Source organism: Chlamydotis macqueenii, chromosome 12 (genome assembly GCF_036417535.1).
Source record: "Chlamydotis macqueenii isolate bChlMac1 chromosome 12, bChlMac1.mat, whole genome shotgun sequence".
Taxonomy (NCBI): Eukaryota; Metazoa; Chordata; class Aves; order Otidiformes; family Otididae; genus Chlamydotis; species Chlamydotis macqueenii.
The window spans coordinates 9329832-9335831 of NC_141567.1; positions in this window are offsets into that span (position 1 = coordinate 9329832).

The following is a 6000-nucleotide window of genomic DNA, read 5'->3' on the forward strand; positions in this document are numbered from 1 at the left end:
ATTGTATTAACCCGTTCTCAACTACATGGGGGAGGGGCAGTGATTTAACATTTTGAAACAAAAGGAAGCAGGAGGATACTGGTGACTAATTTCCTCCAAACAACGTCATGTGGGTCATCTTTCTCCTAAGTTGTTTGTTTTGCTGATTAGTCTTTAGGTAGATATTCATATATCCACTATTATTTTCCACTGTGATTTGTGGTTTTCTGCCCAGCAGCAAGTCCAGTTTCCAGGGTAAGTGGGAAGCCAACTCCTTTCTAACTACGCAAAAGATGAACTGTGTTTCCTGCAACTTTATCGTCTCTAATGTTAGTGGTTGAGTAATAGCCGGACACAACAGTGTCTTTTGTAAGGAAATATTCCAACAGTTGCTGAGAAGTGAATAAAACTTACTCTTTTTTTTTAATTAAAAAAAAAAATTGTTTTGAATGATTTGAAGCTGCAATAACAGTCCTTTCCAGTCAAAGCTTACCCTTCACAACAACAGGATGCATTGCTCTATTTAAGCAAGTAATAATATTGGTTTTAGTGACTACACACGCTTCGCTTCCTGTTGGGGATATTGCACGAAAACTAATTCAGTGCGTATCAGATAACTAATTCATTGTGTATTTACAGATTTTATACACAGAGATGTTTTCTAATACCATCTGTGTGCACAGAAAACATATCTTTGCAATAAGCTAGCGTGATCTGTTTATTGGCTGTACGAGCTACAACAAAATTAAGGAACGCAGCCTCTAAAAGACTGCGCTGCTCTGTTAGCGTTAGCAAAGCCGTGTATATTTAGAGTCTCAGCGCTTCTGACTTACGGTCAGAAAAATTTACTGTCACAAAATGTCCACTCTGGTTGTAGAAGACCTTTCACCTACAAACTCCCAGTTGCTTAAAAGGCAATTACCGGGAGCAATGGCAAGATTTAGCCTAAGGACTTCTGCATTTGCCCCCTGCTAATGATCTGCTGGGATTCTGTCATCTCCCAAAACACAAGCACAGCAGCAGTAATTCTGATGTCTGTCACTGCCTCCTTACTCATATTAACAGTTTATTTCATGGCTGACTTCCCATCTTCCTAAGTTAGTTTCTCCATGTCAGGCTGTACTAATGAACAGAGAACAGATGCTGAGCTCTCTCTCTTCCAGGGGAAAAAAAAGCACAAGCTTGGCTGAAATCAATGCAGCTGCTATGATTTGACCCCAGCGTAAGGAGGATCCTCGTCCACCTTCAGGTAAATGCCATGGGGCTCTTCTTTCAGCCAGGCAAGAGCCGCTGCTGACATTCTCCTAGAAGCAATTAACATTTCAATCATCTTTGTATTTCAGCAATGCAGTTCCTGTCATAGTGCTGAAGCAATAAGACGTGACAGGCAATGCCCCGCGCCTCTCAGCCGAGAAGCCGTAATGAGATCTCAAGAACTCCCCTTATGGCAGAGGACGGGCTGGATCTCTGCGCTGCACATTTAGTGAGATGTTGGGGAAGAACCGCGTACCAAAGCTGGTGACAACTCTTGGGCATGCATATGTAAATCAAAGCTGTGCTGTGGTCTCCATTTTTTAATAGAAATATATGATTTTTTAATCTATCAGTGGAGGGTTTTTAATCAGAAAACTATCAACATTTGCAGCTCAGAGGGTTTCGCTCTTCCTTTGAAGCCAGACTGAACATCTGCCAGCCCAGCCAATTGTTTTACCATTTTCCTGCCAAGCTCTCCACTGCTGGGAAGAGGAAGAGGTTGTTATGCCACCATCTAACCCCGAGGGCTAAGGTTCATTGGTAGTGTAAATCAGGAGCCTCCTTTCAGTCCAGTGGAGTTAGAAATAAAATCACGACCAGAATGGACCGTGCTTTTCCCCAGTGCCAACAGCCGAGTGGGGAACTGGGTCACACTAAATAGCACGCACAAAGGGGAAGAAGAGGCTCAAGGGGAACCTTGTCATTGAACTTCACCTTTCTCCTCTTGCCACACGAATTATGGTCCCTGAACACTTCAGCTCAAGCTGTCTTTAGCTCCTTTAGCACTTACACTCCTCCTCCATCCTGTTTGTTCCTTTGGCCAGATCTTCCACTGCAGTTAACTGACCTGGTTTCACCGACTTCTGTGAAGATCGGCCAAGCCTCCAAAGATGGAGAAGTGGCTCACCGTGCATCGCCTCCACTGGGGCTTTGGGGAGAGGTTGCCTTGACTCCATCTTAACTGAGGATCCTTTCTGCTGACACGTCAAGCTGCATTTTCACCTCTGTTTCACCAGGCTATGACTGGCTTCCGTAGGAGGAATTCCTGGGAAGTGGTGTGAGGAAAAGGAGGGTCTGCTTGAGTCAACATCTGTGCGAACCATGCGTACGTTGCTTCAGATAAATTTAACTGAGGACTTACTCTGTTTGAGACGCTTCAGACAGAAAACAAAACCAGCAGATTGTAACTCCCCAACAAGGGGGTTATATTGCCAAATGGATGTACCGCATCAGGCGCTTACAAGAAACAAATGTATCCAAGATGGAGAAATAATCCTTCTGTTAAAAATTACTGCAAATAAAACTGCAAATGTTGCCATCACTGTTGAAATTTGAACTGTGACATAGTGGGATTTCCATCCCTCAAAAGACTACATTTTGGCCCAAAGTGGGAAGCGGAAAGCTGTTAAAAAAAAAAAAACAAAAACAACCAAACAACAAAAAACCAAAAGCAGAAACAGATCTACCCTGTAAACCCACTTTCTTTTCAGACCAGGCTAAAATTATGCAGAGAGTTGTATTTATTAAGCTAAATGATCAGGTCTAAAAAGACCCAGTCCAGAAAAACAGGACGGTAACTTAGTGGACAATTTTATTCATTTCAATGGAAGCACTGGACTGCTTCAAGTTAAGCACCAGATTAGCTGGCGCTCAGTTCAGAGCCAAAATTCCTCCAATTTTTGTAAGGAAACAAGCAATCCCATTTCAGTACAACTAAAGAAGTATGTTGTACCAGTTTCCATTTTGAACTACAGAAAATAATAGCAATTTGTGAAACAGACACCTCCCAGGCTGAGTCACAAGGATGCTTGGAAATGACCAACAGAATCCAGGTAGTGATACTCGCTGTAACCCAAGGGAGCCTGACTTCACCCTAGGACTCCCGTAGTCCAGTGTAACGCTACTCCTTAGAGTACAGTTGCAAGTGTTTTTCTCAGTATAGTGTGAATGAATCAGTCCCAAAGGGTTTTTTCCTCTGTTCCCGCTGAGTGACCCGTGTGCAGGAAGAGGAAAATGCTGTGTTTCACAAGATACTCTTCCTGAACTCGTCAGACTTTCCTCCCCTGCTTTCCAACTCTGCAATATTTTTACTGCAAGCTGGGGATGGCTATGGTTAGGCTGAAAAGGGATGGCTAAGTGGACCGGGAGATACATAGAGCTGTGTGACATTCCTGGTCCACCTACTCGACAGTGCCTTCGCTACCAATTGCAACTTCAGTGTCAACGTGAAGCGAGCGAGCCCCTCGTCTAGAATGCAGCTCTGGCATTTAATGTGGTCGCTGAAAGCCTTGCTGGTACGAATCAGACTGATAGCCTGTGGGAAGGGGGTGTCTTCTCCTAATAACCAGAGCACACAGACCCATCAGCCTGATCACCACTCGGAAGGCTTGTGAGGCATCATCTCCTACGGCATTTGCAGAATCCGGTCTGTATTGCCTGCTGACAGACCTGAGCACCAAACTCCCTTTTATTGTTGACCAAGGTGAAAGCAGTGAGATATTCAGATTCTTGTGGTTGTGGGAGAATATGGAATGTGTGCTCAGCTGTAGTATGGTGCTCAGCAAATTATGACCGTCACAGAATTTTTCCAGTTACACCATCATTATATACACAGTTAATATGTGAAAGCCAAGGCAGGCAAACATATGCTTGGGGTTTTATCTTCTGCACAAGCCTCTAATCTTTCCTCAGGAAATTACCATGTAGTTTATCAGTACCTTGGTGTTAATTTTTAAAACCTCAAGACTTCAACCAGAAGGAACTGGCCATTTACTGTTTTTCTTTCTTATAAATGTAGCTGTTGCTATCTCATTAACTATTTAGCATCCTGGCAGGTTATCGCAATGAGCTGAGCTTGGCAGAACCTCAGGGTTATAACCCCTGAAGGAAAATGTCATTGTTCTCCATATCTGATAGATTTTGATTAGCAGAGATTTAAAAGCAGCAATAAGAGACCCTTAATAAGATATGTTTGGCAAGGAGACAAAAAATAACTATTAAGCTGGTTTACATCTGTTTCCTTTTTCATTCGTTTTGCCGTATCTAATTGCATACTTAACATTAATCTGCTACCACAGTAACTTGGATTATTGTGTTTCTGGGTTCAGCCTCCACGCCGCTGTCATTGAATTTCATTCCTGCTGCTTCACCAGTAAATAACGACTGTCTTTTTACCTACATACTCAGTCTCCTGCAGTCAAAGTGATTAGCAGCACATCTCCTTAAACACCCATCTGACAAAGGTATGAGGAATGCCGAGGCTAGCTCTGTTCAGTTCTGTACTGCCAGAGAGCTCACGGGGGTACACTCTGATAATTACATATAAGACAGCATGAGATTTTTTGAAGATTGGAGGCAAATCTGTGGAAAGCTTTATGCACTTCGGAAAAAAAAACCTATCTTTTGAGTAAGCACATTTCCCCTAAAGTATCTCATATAGAACAGGAGATGTTGCACAGCAAGTTCAGCCAAAAAAAAAAGGGGAAAACAGGTATTTTTTCATAGGATGGTAAATAATGTTTTTGGGTTTTTTTTTCTCATGATTAGAAGATAAATGTTTCATCTGTTTAGAGAAATGTGACAGATTGCTTCTGCTGGTCATTTTTCACTGTTCAGGTGCAGAGGGCTGGCCCATGGGGTATGGGTTGGGGTAGGGTTGGCATCTGCCACGCAGCAGTGCACTTGCCCACCCATGGCCAGCATAAGGAGCACTCAGAGAGACCCTCTCAGTCATCCTGGCTGGCCAGCAGCCGTGGCAGCGTGTGTCTATAGACAAGAAGGGGTCTGAAAATCAGAATAGTACGTGCTTCCTAAAAAGGCAGGGCTGACCTGAGCATGGCCCATGTACTCAACGCTGTATTTGTTTGGAACTCTGCAGGTGCCGAGTGTGTTGATTGTATTGGAAGTGGACAAATGCAACTTGATAAGGACAATTGTGATGTTCTGCGCGTTGGTAGGAATAATCAATTGCAAAGAAATGGGGTTAAGAGCCAACAGAGCGAGCAGCAGTTGGCTGAAAAGGTATGGGGGTTAGCATGGACTCAATGGGAGCCAGCAGTGTCATGCAGCTCTTAATTTAAAAAAAAAAAAGAGGAAAAAAGGCAAACCTCATACTGGGATAGATCAGTGAAAGTGCAATCTATGAGCTGTGAGATCATCCTACTGTTCTACTCAGCATGAGTAAGGCCACAGCTGGGGTGCCATATCCAGTGTGAGGCTATGCACTTGAGGACAGTTGTGGGTCAGCTTGAGAGAGGGGAAGAACAGGAATGACTCAGAAACAGAAGTTCCAAAGAAAAGTTGAAGGAGCTGTGTGGATCTGAAGAAATGACTGAATAGAGGTAATGATAAATGTGTAAATGGCTGCTGTGCAGAGGAAAAGAGACTATTCTTAACATTGATTGTAGGAAAGGTAGTGGTGGCCTTAAATCATAGAAACACATGGCTTGGAAATTAAGAAAAAAAATTGCCAATGGGAAGAACGGAGACACAATGGATTAGGTTGCCTGAGGGTGCCTCACTAGAAGTATTTAAGAACACGTTAAAACATGTTTGTTAGACATGGCATGGGTTTGCCTCCAAGCAGGACTGGAAGGTCTCCTAAAAGGTCACTGCGTTTTATTTTTTTATGCTTCTGTGCTTGGATGTAGTTGTATGACTTTTTTAGAATTTAGGGACCAAGTGTAGAAGACTTTTCTAGGAAACTTTCCCTGGACTATGAACATCAGGGTTTGATCTTTCGGAAACCACAATGACTAAAAGGCAAGG